This window comes from Grus americana, chromosome 2, assembly GCF_028858705.1.
Source record: "Grus americana isolate bGruAme1 chromosome 2, bGruAme1.mat, whole genome shotgun sequence".
NCBI lineage: Eukaryota > Metazoa > Chordata > Aves > Gruiformes > Gruidae > Grus > Grus americana.
The window spans coordinates 43,462,980-43,481,515 of NC_072853.1; positions in this window are offsets into that span (position 1 = coordinate 43,462,980).

Sequence of the window (18,536 nt, forward strand, 5' to 3'; positions counted from 1 at the left end):
TTGTCGCTGTCATCTGCTATCGTACTAGAGGAATGCCAACCACGGGTGCTCGCTGCAGAAAGCCTCTGCTTGACGGGCAGAGTACGTTACGTACAGTCAGGATATTGCGTCCTGGATTGTCATACCTTTTCCAGACCTGCCAGCTTGGCTGTCAGCCTGCAGTAATAGGAGGTGCTCAACTGATTGCTAACAACAAACAATACTTTCGGATCTTTAATACCCAGTAGAAAAAGTACAGTATGTGCTGTAAACTGCATTTCTTATTCAAAAGGAGAAACTGTCCAAGCAGGGCATATAAACTATGCACAAAAGGCAACTAGGCAAAACCAGGTTATGCTCACAGAGCTCCAGGTTTCAACTATATCTCAACGTTATTTCAGTGTCACCTGAAGCATCTGACAGTGACAATTTCAAAAGCTACTAGCTATCAATAGCGTCTATTCAAGTACCCATAACAACCTCAGCTTTACGGCAGACAGTAGGTAAGCCTGTCAGAGATCTAAATAAAGTAGATGAATGAATGCAACCGTCTGTCACATGTGCATTGTGTGCAACAAAGGTAAATTTAAGTTGAGCTAAGGATGTTTTAAGAGCAAGTGTGCAAAGCTGAGCTTCTGAATAGGTATTATGTCCTATCAAGGACTCATTGTTTAGCAGATCCTATATCTAACAATGCCTCATTGTGAAGGCTCCAAAGATCAGTGCATTAAATACCAGTTTTTCAGACCCCTTCACATTTTCAGTGTCTTCCAGTGCTGCAAACACTTGGATATTCTTGCTACACTCATACCTGTGTGTGCATCTGTTGGCTGTGTCTATGCTATTCTGTGAATGGGAGAAATAGCTCAGATCAATGGCTTCAGTTCTTCGAGAATTTTATTCTGTCCCATTCCAAAGAAATCTCCTTTTTTGGGATATTGGAAAGCTACTGCACATGTGAAAAAAGAAATCTGGATTTCACGAATGATTCCACCTGGATGGCTACCTCAGACTGAGACCAGGAGAAACAGCACCGTGTAAGGCCATGGATTAACGTGCATTTACACATCCAGGCTCTGTGCGTGCAACTGGAGGGAGGATATGGCCTTCTATAGGAGGAGAGATTCCGGTTCATTATACTGGATGTAGGAAGTGGCTTTATGCAATGCTGTCACGGGCACAGGGAGACAACTACCGTTTCCTTGCTGACAACTAAAGTATGTAAAAACGCTGTAATCTGATTACCAAAAATGAGTGGAAGACTGGTGACAGAATCAACATCAGAGCGGCATGGTGGTGCAGAAGTGCCAGGTGAGAGATCTCCACACCTCTGCTGCAGAGAAGGTGAGACCTAGCTCTGAATTTGTAAAACCAGTATAAAGAATTGCAGCAAACATTTAATTCTCAACGATTCCAACATGAGATACGTTCATGGGGCAGATCTCTGACACAGGTGGTGGTGGTGGGGTGTCAACAGTCTTCCCAGTCATTAAGGTTAACTAAAATAAGGATCTGCATTTTCCTTCTGGCACAGCCTCCAGCAAGGGACCCCTTGGGGGCAGGTTGGAGGAGGAGGAAGGTGGAGCGAAGGGGGGCTGAAGGGGGAGGAGATCTTTGAAAGCACTGCTTAGGGATGACAGGGGGATGCTTTCATGGCTCTGGCAGCTCTCTACACCTCTGCACAGACACAGGCAATCTGGTGGGTTTCAGAGACAAGTAAAACACCGCTCATCTTGCTAGCAAAGAAAGGTGAAAGATTACTATAAATGCCCCGCCCCTGCCATTGAAAAGTGACAGTTAATAAATGCCATACAGCAAGTTTAGCAGAAAGATTTCCCTGGGCTTGCCTTCCATGCTAGCTAGTTATTTTCAGGTTTGGATCCCAGATTTTGCAAGTGTGAATCTCTGCTCCAGCTTTGTGCCAGTTGCACTGATGCAAGGCACGCAATTAGCCACCAGCACCATAATGAGGGGAAATATTACAATCCAATTTTGACACTGGATAGCAGACCAGCTTGCTGGCAGTTTGAGCTAACTGAGCTCAGCTGGGTTTCTGAGCAGCATTCGCTGCATTCAGCATATCCTCCATAATAAAGGCATCCTTTGAATCAAAGTCTGTACATTTTACACATGCCAGAAGCTCCCCTATAACAGCTGAAAACTAGTGAATTAAGTATCACAAATTCCTGCATGTGCCAGATTGGCCATTTTCAATCATCTTTAGAGACTAAGGGAAGTGAGGGTCTATCCACATGAGGACACAATGAAGTTCAAAAGGCACATCTGTAAAGCACTACAAGTCGGTGCAGAACGTGGTCACATCAGCTGTAAAATCAGCCTTATTAAAGCACAATTAAGGTTAAGGATGCTTTCTTCACCTCTGTATTCTAGTGCTCTTGTCACCATGTTAAGCTAATTAATTTACAAACCTCCTCCCTTCTGGAAAAAAATTCCCATTCCAGAAAATCAATATAGTAGAGCTACTGCCAATTCCCCCTTTCTCCACCCCCCGTCAGCCTTACAATAGTGTGAAGAAGGAAAAAAAAAGTCTGAATCTGTCTATGTTCAAACGTAGCAATCCCCAATACTCAAATGTTTCCAACCAGATTTTACTTCCAGATTATAACTGGTAAGAGATCTGACTCTTAAATTGACCCCCGGGGTGATGTAACATTTAAGTTCAGCGTCAGTTTTGAACTGCAATTTAAAACGAAATGGCAGTTCTTCAGAGCTGCTCAGCTCTGCAAGTCAGCCAAGGTTTTTCCAGCTTGGACTAGCTTAGAATGGTTCTGACTGTGATTTAACTTTTGTCAACACAGAAATGGTCTCCACTGTGTCTTCCCATGGTGTTCAGTGGCCCTGAATTTCTGGCACTCTCCTTCTTTCCCTCAAAATTGTAGGGTTTTTATCTGATTAGCTGTAAGTGATCTTGATAACTACTCAGATCTAGTTATTTCTTGAATTCATTGCTTGGAGATCAAACATTACATCACAAGAACTTAATCCTGTTCCAAATGAAGCCAAGGACAAAACTCGCATTGACTTCAGTGTGTGCAGGATAAGGCCATAAATCCTCAAAAAGCTGAGTGTCCAATTTTCAAATTAAAACATAATGAACTTAATAGTCATGGATTTAAAGGCTGTCACATTTCGCATCTTGCATGAGATTCTACAGCTGGGTCACAAACAGTTTTTAAACTTTGATGCTCTGAGGGAGAGTCATTTTCTGGGAGCTCCCATCATTATCTATCAGGCCAGTACACAAAACACACAATGGAAGTGATACTGCCCTGACTGCAAACAATGTCTTTGGAAAGCTTCAAACAATTTCTTTGTAAACAACTGATCAGGGTAATTACATTTTCTAATCTGAAATGGTGCTGTGACATTGTTTCAGGTAACACATGAATCATGCTAAAGGGTTTTCCTCTGCTAACGCCAGCTACCTTATCTAAGCAAGCTCTAGTCTAAGGATGGAGACCTAAGCCTGATGAAGTATTGTACTGGCACTGCAGGTAGTGGCTCCACCACCTGCCCCCAAGACTCCTCCAATCCACTGCTGCTGTTGGGCAGATAGCTCGCCAGGTAATTAAAAATCCTGAAGAAATAGTGGAGCTGTGCCTAATGCCTCATGATCCCAACTCATTCTCTCTAGGAGACGAGGCGTCAGATGGGGCAACCTTGCTGCATATCTGAATGATGCTGAGTCCAGGTGAGAGAGCTACAGCCTCGCTCAGCAGGAGAAGGCAAACATGGCTTTGATGACTTTGTGCTTGCTAATGAACACAAATGACCTAAAACACAATAAGTGTGTCTCCCACCACCTTTAAGCCAAGTTACAATGTAATAATGTGGCTGTCAAATCCTCACCACTACATGGGATTGTGTTAACAAACTAGTCCAAGTTTATTACACAAATCATGATTAAATACTTGCAGAAGAAGCAGCTCTAGCTTTCTGGTTTGTTTGGGTTTGTTTTTAAAAGCAGCAGTTACAATTGGAAAACTGCAGTATGACCTGCCCCTTCAGTATTCTTTTATTCTTCAGTCTCTTGACATAGATTCAATCTGTACACCGCTTAATTTTCGTTATCATTGCCTTGGATATCTACCAGCTATGATTGTCATGATTAAATCAGTATTAACTTAATTACAAAGGGCTTTACTCCAGATAAACAGTGATCCAGAACAGTGACAACTGCACTGCTGAGGACGTCTAGCAAAGGCTCTTCAGACACTTTGAGCTTTTTTTTTTCCTCACATAAGTTTCTTTTTCTTCTTTCTTTTTTTTTTTTTTTTAATCCAGATGTGTTGTTTTTGTCAAATCCCAGAAATTAGATCAGTCTGTCACCTCCGAGCCTGACCCTTGAAGCCAGCCCCATCAATGCCTTTGGCCATTATTTCTCTTTACTGCCTTCAGCAGCTACATTTTTCCCTTCACTCCAAACTCGATGCCACTGGTGGTCTGCCATGAGTCAGACACTGAGGGTTTCCCTAATTTCCTCCCCACAGTGACGTGAACAAAGGACATCAGGATCTGGCACACTTCCCATGTTCGTCTCCTGCTCTAAGGTATTCCTGTTCTGCAGGATGAACACACAGTCGTTGATATAATTAAGATGGAGGGAACCATTTATCTCTGCTCGCCTGTCTTATTTGACCTTGCAGAAGTTTAGTTGTGATTTAGACACTGAATCCGTCCCAGCTGAATTCAACAGCAGAACTCCCATAGATTTTAAAAATATCAGGCCTTTTCTAATTAGGATAGTAACCATATATTGCTAACACAACAGCTGATGATATAGCCTTTTATAAAGCCTTTTTAAAAATTCTCAAACATTTTCACACATTTTTGAGAATACTGCATAGCAAATATACATATGTCACATGTAAACAGACAGCAAGGGACATTTCAGCATTTCAAGTGAAAAGCTAAGAGTTTTCCACAAATTATACAGGATTTGCTTAAAAGTTGAGGACCTAAACTGAGTTTTTCAGAGACCATGGTCTGTGTATTCAGCTGTTTGATATATGACCTGTGGCTAACCACTCTCTGTTCTCCAGGGAGAAACCTGGAAGAACTTCCATCGGGTGAAGTGTAAATGTCCTGGTTTTCCTCAAAGTCCTGCCTTCTCAATAGAGTCCATTAGCATTCTCCTGAATACTATCAACAGAAAACGAGACATGGCATTCAGTACAAAATTCAGACTTCTCGGGTTTTTTCTGCCACTTGTGCTTAAAAAAAAATACTTCCAGATAATGAATGTTTCCTAATTTCTCATGCACATATGTCCAGAAATTTCTCTTGTTTTCCAATAACAGGAGAAGGAGCTATTATTACACCCTTTCTCACTTTCAAGAGCTGGAACAGGGTCCTGTTTATGTCACATTTCCATGGGATGATACCAGAAAGGTTAGGATGAACTAACTCATCCCTTATGGTGACCATTTCTTGTATGCAAATTTCTTGTATGCAAATTCTTGTATGACATTCCTTGTATGACATTCCTTGTATGACATTCCTTTTATTTTTTTCTGGTATTTCTTCTGTAAATTTTCCCTAATTATTAAATACTTTCTCCAGAGGCCTGAAATAACTTAATTAGGGTTATATCCTTTCTACTTACTGGTATTTTCTTCACTTTGCCCAGTGGGACAACCACTTGCAATTCTCTCTGATACTTTTTGTCCTACCACAGAATAGCATGCTCTTCTGAAGGACTTAGACCTAGTCTCTTCTGTGAAGCACCAGATAAACCCTATCTGAGACTAACCACTCATATGCAGGTTGATTATAAAGCACAGAGATTCTGTGGTGCAGAGCTGTTAGAGACCCAAAGTTATGGGATGCAGGCTAGTTTCTTGTCCATGGGCTTCTGGCAAAAGTCAGAAAGTTAGAATTCAGAGACCGACACATAGAAGAGACCTTCCTCTGGAGGAAGGGATGATGGATTTGCTGATATTGCATACACTATATTTTCTGGCTAACAGAAACTTCATAAAATTCAGAAGCATCTCTTGCAACACTGCAAGCTGGAGACTGACTGGGGAGGGATCAGCTCTGCAGAGCAGGACCTGGGGTGGAGAAGTTGGTGAACATGAGTCAGCAGTGCGCCCTTGAGGCAATGAAAGCTAAGCACATGCCAGGCTGCACTAGCAAGAAGGCAGCCAGCAGCTTGAGGGAAGTGGCTGTTCCCTTCCACCAGTATTTGTGAAACCACATTTGGAGTACTCGGTCATATCCACTTGTGGGTTTCCCAGTAAAAGGCACTAACATGTCTAGACTAAGCCCAGTGAAGGGTCACCAAGACTGTGGGGCATGACATTCTAGGAGGGGTTGAGGAAACCCGGTTTGCCTAGTGTGGAGAAGAAAAGGCTGGGGGTGGAAGGAGATCTGACTGTGATCTTCAACTGCTTAAAGGGGTGCTACAGACAAGATGGAGCGAGGCTTCTCTCAGAGGAGAGGACAAGAGGCAATGGCCACAAGCTGCATCCAGGGAAATTCTCAGCAAGTATATAAAAAAAAAAATCAGGTAAGAGTGGTTAAACCCAGCCAGAGAGGCTGGGGAATCCACCCTCAGATACTTTCAAAACTTGACTAGACAAAGCCATGAACAACCTCATCTGGCTTTTAAGTTAGCCCTGCCTGGAGCAGAGGGTTGGACTAGATGACCTCCAGGGGTCCTTTCCTATCTAAATTATTCTGTGATTCTATAAATAAGGTAGAGGTTGCAAGGAGAAGGACCTAAATCAGACTCAGGAGTGGCATGAGTCTTTCCTGTGTTGAGAGGAGAGAACAAGCCTGCAGGCTGTTGCTACCACTGACCTCTCCAGGGCTGAATGATTGAAAATCACTCCTGGATGCAGTAGAGCGTGTGTTCCTGGCACAGCAATTGCATTGAGCCATTTCCAAGTTTCTCTAAGCAGTGGCCTTATCTGGGTGGAGTGCTGTCAGTCAGGCATTTTTTCCTTCAATTTTGCCTCACCCCTTGCCATCGCGGTGCATTAAACCCAGCCTGTTAAAAGGACTCTCCAAATTTCCACACTTCAAAAAGAGGAGTGTGATTTTTGCAATAATTTTAAATTTTTTTTAAAATTCAATTTTCATTTTTTGGGAATTAATTTGTACTTTAGATGGCACAAATGTTGCACAAGTAAATGTATCAATTACACACAAATTCCTATTTCTAGCCTGAATTAGAACACAAGTCAGCAAGAAGAAAGAAATGGACTTGGACTGCAAATCTTCTCTTCTCTTTCTTTTGGCTAAAAATAATTCTACTTAAGATAAATAAAGAGCCATACATTTAATTACTCAGATGACTTCAGAAAGTAATAGACTGGGGTGACAACATTTTTCATGTTGGGTAAACTGGTGGAATGTATACTCTAATAACTACTAAAAAAAAAAAAGTTCTGATACATTCCTTAGAAAAGTTTTACTCCACTATTAGCCACTCACCAGACACACACAACCCCTTTTACCTGTGTTGAACCAAAATGTTTTACACTTTTAAAATGAAATGAAATGAAATAAAATAAAATAATAAAATAAAATAGAATAAAATAAAATAAAATAAAATAAAATATTGAGTTTGATTTTCAGACTTGTCAGTTGGAGACAAACATTTTCCTTATAATACCTGCCCAACAGACTAATAAAGTTGTCTTTTCTTAGCAAAAAGTATTGGAGTTTGGATTTTTGTGCTGTAAGGAAGAACACGTAAACCTTAAGCAACCTTGTACATATAAGTAATTCTAGTAATGTGGCTTCCTTTGGGTTTAAGTTGTTCCCTGCTCATGTTTTACAGGGTTGAGGCCTATAAGAAGAGTAACAACCTATGGCAACAATAGACTTTTTAGGATCATGCAAGTTTCATGAACAGTCTGTCACTCCATTGTTGAAAGTCCTCAAATTTTCACATTTTGAAGAAGTTCCTCATTTTTATCTCTCCATCGCAGAAATATCATTTTGTGTTAAATTCTTGCATTTCCTTATATTCAGAATTTGACATTGACATGCCACAGTTAGTCATTTTTGCTTGTATGAAAAAAAACCCCAAGAGAAACATCTATACTATAAAATTATCAGCACGCCTGAGAACAGGCTCACGATGGGAAACTCCATCACCCTGGTCCTCATTCAGCCTGAACCGCTGCCTTTTAGTCCAAGTGGAGCTCAAACTCTGAACACCCATATTGTGCTTATGATGAGCCAGACTCAAGATATCTTCTGGGGACTGTAATACCACACCTGATCTGTGCAGACTGTGGGAAAGGAAGCTCAGATCACATCACAGTGCAAGTGTGATCTGCTTTTCCCCTTAGCACACCACTGAAACCAAGCCTACACCCAGTATGAACGTGGGCATGCATTGCATGGGTGGCTGTCTTATAGTCAAGCGCCTGCTCTCTGAAATACGTTAAGGTGAGCACTTTCACACAGAAAATTGTCATCTTCATTTTCAAGGAGATCCAACTCAGCATTTTCTCAGCCTACGTTACATGCGGTAAGACATGGAAAGAAAAGACTGCTGATGTTAGCTCTCATGTCCCTAGCTCTTGCCTAAGTAGACTCCAGTGTCCAGCAAATCACGCAGATTTTAGTGCATGCTGCCACATCTCAGTCCTTTTGCAACGTATGGCAAAACTCCCGGTGATTACAATAGCAGTAGGTTTTAATACAAAGTTGGCAAGCATGGAAAAAAAAATAAAATAAAATAAAGCAAAAGTATTTTTAAGTCTTCATGTTAGAACAAAAAGCATCTTAGAGGCTCTATATCAAAAGTGAAAACTGAGGCTGGAACTCCAGCTCCATGCGTACTTCTTTTACACTAGTATACTGACCAGTTTCTTTAAATACAATAGAAACTCTGCCACTTTGAAGATAAGCCCTCACAGTTAGCTTAAAACAATAATTCTGTACTTTCTTTCCTGTTTCTAGATTTATTTTAAGTATTAGTATAAAATGTCAGAGTCTGATAGCAGCCAGATCAGTTTGTATAAAAATCGACTGCCTGTTTGTAGTATATTACGGGCTATATTTGACACAGGAAAGCACTTAATCATGAATGCTATCAGCACACCACACCCATCTTTGTAAGTGCCTTATAAGCTAGATTTATCACCATGAACTTGAACTGGATAGAGACAAGTAATAATGAATAATGCAAACCCCTTCTGTGGAGGTAGGGTTAAAGGTGTATTATCCACAATACGACTGCCGGACTACAGTTCAGAAGCCGTGCTTATATCTATCAGCGGCACAGAGGCATCAGGATCAGCTCTCTTTCGCTTTGGATTGATGTCCAGAGGACTGTTTCCACTGGAGTCATCAGGCTCAGATAAACAGAGTTCAGATAAAAGAGGGAAGACTCTGTCTCAAATATATAATTACACAGATTCTGCCATTTTAGGTATTTTGTACCTCTCAGCTCATTGTATTTGTACAGCAGAACTCATGGCCCTTCAAAGACTTAAGTAAAACCCACAAACCCCTTTGCCACACGTTAAGTTTTATTTTATTTCACATGCCTAATTTTTCATCTTTATTCTACCTTTTGAGCTCTAATATACCTCTTTTCGGATGTGCGCACTTCAGAAACATCCTGAAAAAAGTACTCATTAGGTAGAGGACAGGACCTTCCTCCTTTTCTCTGTTGACTCCTCCTTTTTTCTGTGTACTCATGCAGAAATCTGCTCCCTCCCAAGAGGCTGCCCCTGCAGCCAGCCCCTCCACTTTTCTGTGCCTGCCACCGCGCAGAAGCTTTCCCAAGCTCACGTATAGAGTCTGAAATGGAGAGGGAGCAGAGCCAGGGTGGCCAAACAACCCCAGCCGTTCCCTCGGCTGCCTTCTCCTGCCCTTCTTGTTTCCCCAGCTCCTGCCAGCAGCGCTCCCTGGAGAAGGGAAGGATTCAGGCGGCTGTAGATGTTGCCTCTCCTCCGAGCTGCCGCTGACCACCTGCCTGTTTCTTCTACTCTGCTGCCACCATGCTCTAAACCAGCCAGCCCATGGGGACGGAGGACAGAGCGGTGCAGCAGGAGCCCCATGGGGATGGGACAGAGATGCCCCCCTCCCCTTGGCAGAGGGTGTCAAGAAACCAAAATCTTTGCAAGCAAAGCGAGCAAAAAGTGCTACCAAAAATGACACCTTTTGCAAAAGCTAATTGGAGAGTAAGCTGTGACAGTCATTTTGAGATATGCTGCGGACATTCATGTTTTCGGCACATGCTCACTGCTGAATACACACAGAAAGGAGCCCCGTTACCTGTTTATGGCATTTGTTCACAACAGCCCAGTTAGGAAACAGGTTTTAAAATCTGAGCCCTTGGGTTTTGCCTTGATCAAAAGAGAGGAATTTTCTTTGGATTTTATTAGTATATTAGTTAAACCTAGCTCAAAGACGAACCTTTTTACTCTGTATATTCTCACAACTTAAATGATACTTATTGGGATAGTACTAAACCCTCAAAGAATTCGCAAGTAAATGTACCCTCAGGAGTGTTACACGTTTGTGATTCACTGCACCCTTCACAAATGCCTTCTTTAACTCAAGCTAGAACAGGGAAGCTACTGAACAACATGCTGGAATATATTGCATCAGTTCAAGAGAAATGCTGAAATATACAGAGAAATACTCCTTAGGTAGAACATTTTTTTCTCTCCAGTAAGAAAACACGCTGGCGTTTCCAAGGACCAGTTTTATACTTCATCTGAAAGATGCCTCCTTCAGCGGATGGTGAAGGACTTCTCCACAGTGACTCAGAGGGCAGCGTGCCACCTACCACGCTGAATCACCAGTGCTTCCCGGAGCGCCCACGAGTTCCCAGGTGGCCCAACCGTGCCAGCTTGGGATGAGGTAATATGGCCGCAAACTAAATAAAGACAGAAACCACTGAATCAAATTCAAAGGGATATGGCAGAGTGATGTATTTTGGATTTCAATAAATTAAGGTCATTCTCATTTGGGGACATGATTCTTTCCCCACCAAGCAGAACAGACACACATTCATTCAATAACTTCTTTTTGGATGTTGCTAATAAATAATTTTTATTAAATTATTACTCCCTTAATACACTTATTCAACTGCATAATCTGTATACCTGGAAGAAATAATGGGTTTGGTACTCCTAATGATAAGTTTGAGCACTGAAAAACAACATGACACTAAGAAGTGTGTCCTATACCTCATCACTCTAGCCCTTATTTTCTAGTCACAAATGTCATTAGTGACCATACAACTGATTAACATTTTTAAAATATACAGATACATTGTCAGCTGAATCTGGCAACCAATACTACGGACTGCCAATTCATTCAGAGGTAGTCGCCCACGGTTACCAGATAAAAGTTCAAATCAAGGTACAGGAAGGGAAAAAAATCTATTAATGAGACACCATTGGTATTCAGGGCTTCATATTACATCAGGCATTAAATTAGAAAGAGAAAAATCAGAATAAGGCAGATGTGTAGAGCAATAAAGACTGTAAATCAGCTCACTCTAAGTAGATGAGGCTGACAAGTAGCGTCAGAAGGAGCAAGGCTAAAACTCTGAACAATCTCATGGCCAATACATTGAAAGCTCAAACAGTGACCAAATTCAAGGATTTTGAAAGTTTGGGGATTCTAGAATAAGCCTCACCCTCCAGGTGATCTCTAAGTTTCCCCAAAGCACTGTTTAAGAAAATAATTCAGATATGATGCATTATACCTGGAGGTAAACAAAACAGCAAAACCCGCACATAAGAGAAAATAAAGGCAGTACTTGTGAAGTGGGAAATCTTAAATTTGCTATTAAACTAATGGCAAGTTAATGGCCACCTAATTAAATGGCAAAGGCCTATTTGTTTCATACAGGTAGCATTAGAAAGAAGTATTAATCAAACCTAGCTCATGAAATTGCTGAGCCAGCTCAGTCACTGCTCACCCATGGATTCCTAAATCTGCCATCCCTGCTGCAAGATGCTTTTCAGGGTTTTGTGGCCAGATTTATCCTTGAGGGTACTGCTGTGACCTACAACTAATGACAAAGAAACAGAAAATAAATGTTTATGTCTAATAGTCACTTCTAAAGCTACAGAGATTGATTAGCCCTCTTGATGTTTTTGTCTTTAAAGTGAGTTTGCATCATCTTTTTGTCTATCCTCTTTGGGTGTAGAAAGTGGATCACCAAAATGCCTCTGTTTTCATTATGGCTTAAATGTTCCCCCAGAGAAACTGAACATCAGCTGGAAAGAGGTTTTACAACATGAATCAGGAGATCAGGGGCCTGAAATGAAGGCCAAGGAAGTACCTTCCGAATCTGTGTTTGTGTATTGCTGTTCTGACCTTCCATCACCTTGCCAGGCAATACCTCAAAGAGCAAAGGCTTCACCTCTGCCCTGAGCAATTAGTGTGTATTTCAAGGGGTGAAAAAATAGTGAAAGCGTCTAGCACCCTCAACAGGATCGCTCACTCCTGTTGCTCTGGCACACACACTTTTATCCAGCTAACCTTCTAAACCTCTCCCAGCAGCAGCAGCGCACTGACCTGCAGGAGAAGCCCATGACCAGTCCCCTGATGGCACTCACCAACCCACAACTGCAGGAAGAAAAATGCTGGGGGAAGTCCCTCTCCAATGTCAGCTATCTGGGCTTTCTTCCCCTGGCAATCTGGAGGTGGTGGCTGTTGCTCCCCAGACCACTCACATCTGTACCTCCTTCTCATGGAGACAGCCTGGGTCCCATGGAGCAGACATATCCTTTGGCATCTCCACAAAGAGCCATCAAAAAGAGCATGTGGCTGGATGCCTACAGCTGCATGCTCCATCCAAGGTCCGTCTGGGGTGGGGGCCAGCTGTTATGGGGTGAGAGTGCACTGCCCCTGTCAGCCAACTGCCCCAAAGCCCTGGTGATGGACCCGCTCACGCAGCCCTGTGCTCAGCACACCAGGGGCTAGCGGGGGCACTGCAAATGCCAACACTCCCTGCTTCTGTTTCTCTAGTGAGGACCTGCAGCTGGGCATCATGCTTGGGGCCATCCTCTTTCTGGGGCTGGATAAATATAAAGGGAACGGGAGATGGTGTCCAACACCCACAAAGCAGTGATGTACCTCACAAAAAGGTCAAGCATTGCGGTGGCAAGCTCAGTACAGAAGGCCTACTCTGCATGTAGTTTTCTCTGCGGCTTCCCTAAATGCAATCTAGCATTTCTAGCGCAGGGCAAGCAGCAGAGAGGAAAAAACTCATGGACGCATACACCCAACTATAAGAATTTTGAAGGTAGAAGTAGATCCTTATAAAGCTACTCAAAGAGCGCATCTCTTTGTCCAGCACCAGGATGCATAAATAAAAAATGCCATACAGATCCAGCATAGGGTACTTAATGGCTGCCAGTACGCAGAACTGGCCCCCCCAGCGCCCTACAGGTACATGGCCAAGAAATTTAGTATTCAACTGTCAGTGCGATGTTAGCAATGGCAGAGCTGGCTGGGTTATGTTGTACCTTTTAGGAATGCTGACTCTGCCCCAGTTGCAGAAATCATAGAATCATAGGATCATTTAGGTCGGAAAAGTCCCTTAAGATCATCAAGTCCAACCATTAACCTAACACTACCAAGTCCACCACTAAATCCTTTCCATTTGATTTCTCAGCTTTCACTCCTGTATTATTATTATTTCAGCTTAGTCACAGAGTCTTCCAGGGACAAGCAAACCCCAAATTTCTGATGCTAAAAAGCAAACAAACAAAAGAAACACAAGCAGAGAGGAAAAAAATCAGGAGAAAAACTAGCTCTCCTTTGTGCATTACAGCACAGTTAAAGCAAAACACACCCCTACACTCCTCCCCACTTTGTAGTTCACTTTTAAGTCCTGCTGTGTCCAACAGCTGGAAGCTGTCTCACCATTGGACTGTGCACAGGGATGTGGCAGAGATTCCCACTTACTCCCTTGGGTGGGATGTAAAGAATTCCTCTCCTCATAACCAACATTCCTCTGTACTGAGTCACTTTATAACCGAGACAATAACTTACAAGTCTTGTTCAAACACTCATAGTCACTGTGATTTTTTTTCCTGATGATATAAATTTGAAAATGTCCATTGGATATAAAGCTTCCTGGCCAAAACCCATATTAAAAACAGAGTAGCCCATGCTCACCACCTGCAGATGAGAGACATACTTTAGTGTTCTTATCCCACCTTCCCAAGATTAAGTATGCAAGATTGAGGAAGGGGATTCAAATTCACAGCACAGCTATTCAAATAAATTTTACTCCTGGAAGATGTAGGAGTCGGTAATACGGTCACCTGCTTCCTCCTCCTAGTAGCAACCAGCACAAGCATAAAAGTCTGTTGTGCTGTTGTACTGTTGCTTAGCATAAGCCTGCCCGGTGCTTTACCAGTAACTTTAGAAGAACATGTCACCTTGTCTGACATGTTTGTGCTGCGGTGGTGGGGTAGAAATACAACAGCTTGGGGTTGATTTGGGTGGGTTTTAGGTGATTAGTGGGAAATACAGACATGAGTCAAAACTGAATATGGGTCACAAGCTGCGCAAGCTATATTTCTACTCTGAAGACATTATTAGAGATAGTTGAAAGCAAATATCACTGTTATCACTGTTGTCACTGTTGGGTGAGATTCTGGTGGAACCCGGTGCAGACAAGAAGATGAGGGGAAGGAGGTGGCCCTGATCTTCAGTTCAGGTTCTATATATTAGCAACCCACAAAATTTGAGATGTTTGCATTTGTGGTTCTGCAGCAAACTGAAATGAAAGAGAAGTCTTAACTGACAAATTAGTGTTTGGGGTTTGGACCAATTTCCCCCTGCCTTGCCAGGCTGAGGTTGTTGATATCAGTGATTATTGTCCATCTGGGTTATGAGACTGTATCTTATCAGGGAGAGCACCAGAGTTCTGCATGCCCCAGAGAAACACTGGGGTGCCAGACCTGTTTCATGGTGTGAAATAGTCACCCGTGACTGGGTTATGCTTTATTATACTCCAAATATATCAGCAAACTTCTCCTTGTACCTTTGCCCACACAAAGCTTCCTCCTTTCTATGCCTATTGCCCCAATAGATAACCATTTGTCTTCTCAAGATTAATTAAATGTATCAGCTTTTCATTATGTGGGTTTTAGATATTTTATTCAGGTTTTTATAGCTTGTTCCTTTTTTCTTGCCCCGGAATTTGATGGAGAAAATTTGGAATTACAGGATAGCAGATCCAATTAACTTGTACTCTGTGCAGAGTAGGGCTATCTTGCCATTCAAAAGTAGATCTATGGAAAATAACAGGATTAATTGCTCAACAAAGTAAATTTTTGCTTACAGTAGTTTACTGGTATTGTAGTCCATGAGTGAGAAGCACAGCTCCTCAACGGAGCCAAAATTCTGTTGATTATGCCAGACTGTTGGAATATTCCTTAAATTCCTGGCCTCATGTCTAAGGGCTGCTTTGCGGTGGTTCAAACTTTCTGCTTTTACATACACAAAACCCAACAACTCCAGTCCCTCCACAAGGTCTTGGTTTCATCAGCGCAAAAACTGCAGAAAAGTGTAAGGGTAAGAAAACATTATTTTTCATTCAGTCTATCCAACTGCCATCCAAGAGCCAAGGACCTCCAAAAATTGACTCTGCATCTAACCAGTTGTCCACACAGAAATTTGGATTCTGCATGACTGGAAATATATTGACACATTTCACATGCAGATAAGAGCTCTATCTTCTGCAAGAAAACTATATGCACAGTATCCATGGCATAAGCTTTGGGAGGTATTTTACTGTAAAAAAGATAGATTTATAAGTGCATACTTATAGATACTAGAACATGCTAAAAGGGTATTGGTGTATGGTATAGGCTAACTTTCACAGAGCAGGCATCATTTGCGTTCAGCGTCTTTCTAGGCAAATCCCTGGCTTTTAGGCAAATACATTTTTTTAAACAGAAGAAAAATGAAATCACTTACTGGAACTAACCCACTGATTCACTTTTGATCACTTTTACCACTCAGTCCAATGTCCAGGCAACAAATGACTCCTTTTCCTGAGCTGGCCAGGATTACGAGGTACCAGCCAAGGCCAGGTTCTGCAGAGCTGCGTGGGAACGGAACACAGGCGGTAGGTGAGGAGCTCGCTGGGGAGTTGGGCTGGACCCTGCCGAAGGAGGGGCTATTTATTTATCCAGCCTCTCGTGAAAACACAAAACTTTGGTTACAATGCACAGACACACACACAAAAGACAAACTAATTATTTAAGTAACGTTTACTTACCTAGTACAAAATAATTTTTATACGTATCTTCCAAACACCCTAAATATCTCCTTACTGTAAAAGATACCACTACACATAGCTAAGGTAACCCTTTCTTTGTTCTTTTTTTTTTCCCCTTAGAAAAACAAAATCAAAAGCCAGAGTGCAATGTAAGGAGTAGTGGCATACAATATTATAGAGTAAACCCATGTCCATTACAGAAAACTTTCATGTGGCTTTAAGTAGCACAGCAATTGCAGCTCTACAGCCCACCGAAGGCGCAGGTGCCATGCCATGACTACTGATGGGTCTGGACCATCTGGTTCCACCAGTCACAATTTCAAGTGCCATTACACAAAATCTCTGCCTTGCCTCACTGTATAATGAAAAAAAAAAAAAAAATCTTCTCTGGTATTTTTGCTGTTGTTCTTCCTCCTTCCTAGTGAGTTTACCAGTAACATTACACCAAGCATGGATTTGATGTGGTAACCGAACCTCTATTAAGGGAGAATTCTGTATTGCTAATCTTTTTGGATTCAGAATTAGTCAGCTAAGATATTGCAAATGATCCTATTTGCCCACTATAATTACACTACACCGATAGAAACTGTCCATTAACATGCAAATGAATAGAAAAGTGCCAACCTAATTCTTTCTTTCTTAAACACAGAGGTACTGCTTAGTAAGTTAGTCCACTGACCACATTCCATAGGGAGAAGTGATTCATGGTGATATCCCACTTAATTTTCCTGCAGTTTCTCTTTTCTGGCTCTCTACATTCACATTTGATTTTGATGCTCCACCTAACATCGTTGTGACTAAAAATCATCTAGTGTTTCCCATCTACATATGAAGCCCTCTACATTAAAAAAACAGTCTTTTAAATAAAGAAAGTATGTAAAGATCTCGTCTCTCACTTTTTATTTAAAGTGTTTTGCTTTTCTTTCTATTTGAAAACACTTAATACATTCTTGCTGCAAACCTCTCGAGGGTACATCAGGGTTTTTTGTAGATTTAATGAGCTCATTTACCAGTAACTTGTGCCTGAGCCTGCAAGCAGAAGCAGGTCAGGCAAGGCTCCCAGTGCTTCACCCACAACACTGTCTTTCTAATGGAAATGTAGAGCAATACATCAGCAAGAGGGTTACATTTCTTTGATCAGGCTCTGATGCACTCATTTAGCGCTGACAGTAGCCTTAATGCTGGGTGTTTCTCCAAATACTTGGCACCACTTCATCAGAATAGTGGTTTTGGTCCTGTCCTCTGAATGATCTCTTTTAACCAGATGAGGCGGTGGGTCTGTGGGAGTGAGCAGCTCCTACGCACACTCTCCTCTCTGCAGCCAAAAGAAGGAGAAATAAGGAATAAACATGATACGCTTCCAGCCACAGGAATTGCTGCTTGCTATCATTACGGCCATTGCATGACTCAGTGCTGGCTCCAGGTCGCTCTATAGATAGTATCATAGGAGCATCAGTGGACGTATCACTGAGTACGCGTTGTGCCAGACTCCTCTGTTGATAATGAAGATCTGGCCACTACTTTCAACGTGACAGAGAAAACCAGATAAATCCTGCTCTGAAATTAAAATGAAAATCTCGTGATCACCTGGACATTTCTTCAGCCCTCCTCGCCCCCTTCTCCTTTCTAAAGATGACTTTTTTCATGGGTCTCTGTTACATAAGCATTTTACGGACAGCTTTACCTGCATTTTGTTTTATAACCCTGTCATGCTTGCTTCTCCCCCCTTTCTTGTGCATGTGCGTATGCTTTTGTTGCTTGTATTGTATAAGGTGCCTTGGGATATTCGCATCCTGTGCATTGTGTGGCATTGTGTTGAATAGGAGGTACAGAAATTAAAAGCAGGTCTCCTCCTACCCACATATGCCTTTTCTTTGCAGGTTTTCCTGGAAGTTTTGTGCAGGGAGGGAAGGGAAGAGGTAAAATATGACTTGGCTGAGACTGCCGGATGCTGAATCAGCTGCGATTGCCTCACGTTTTCCTTTCTTTTAAAATAAGGGGTACAGTTTTCAAAAATGCCCATCTGACTTCTCTACAGGCCCTACCCAGCCCATCACTTCTCAGTAAGTCACATTTTGAAAATGGTGCATATGCTTCTAAGTCACATGGGCACCTTCGGAGAACATGGTTATAATGCTTTCCTCCTAGCTCTGGAGACTGCCTGCTGTGGGACTGCAACAACCTGGTGCAGCTGTTGCAGGTTACCACAGTGCTTATGATCAGCCACAACTGGTTTTCCTCTCTCCAAAGTATTCTTTGCAAAAAAAAGGAGATAGCCACACTCATTAACTCAAAAAAACCCCCC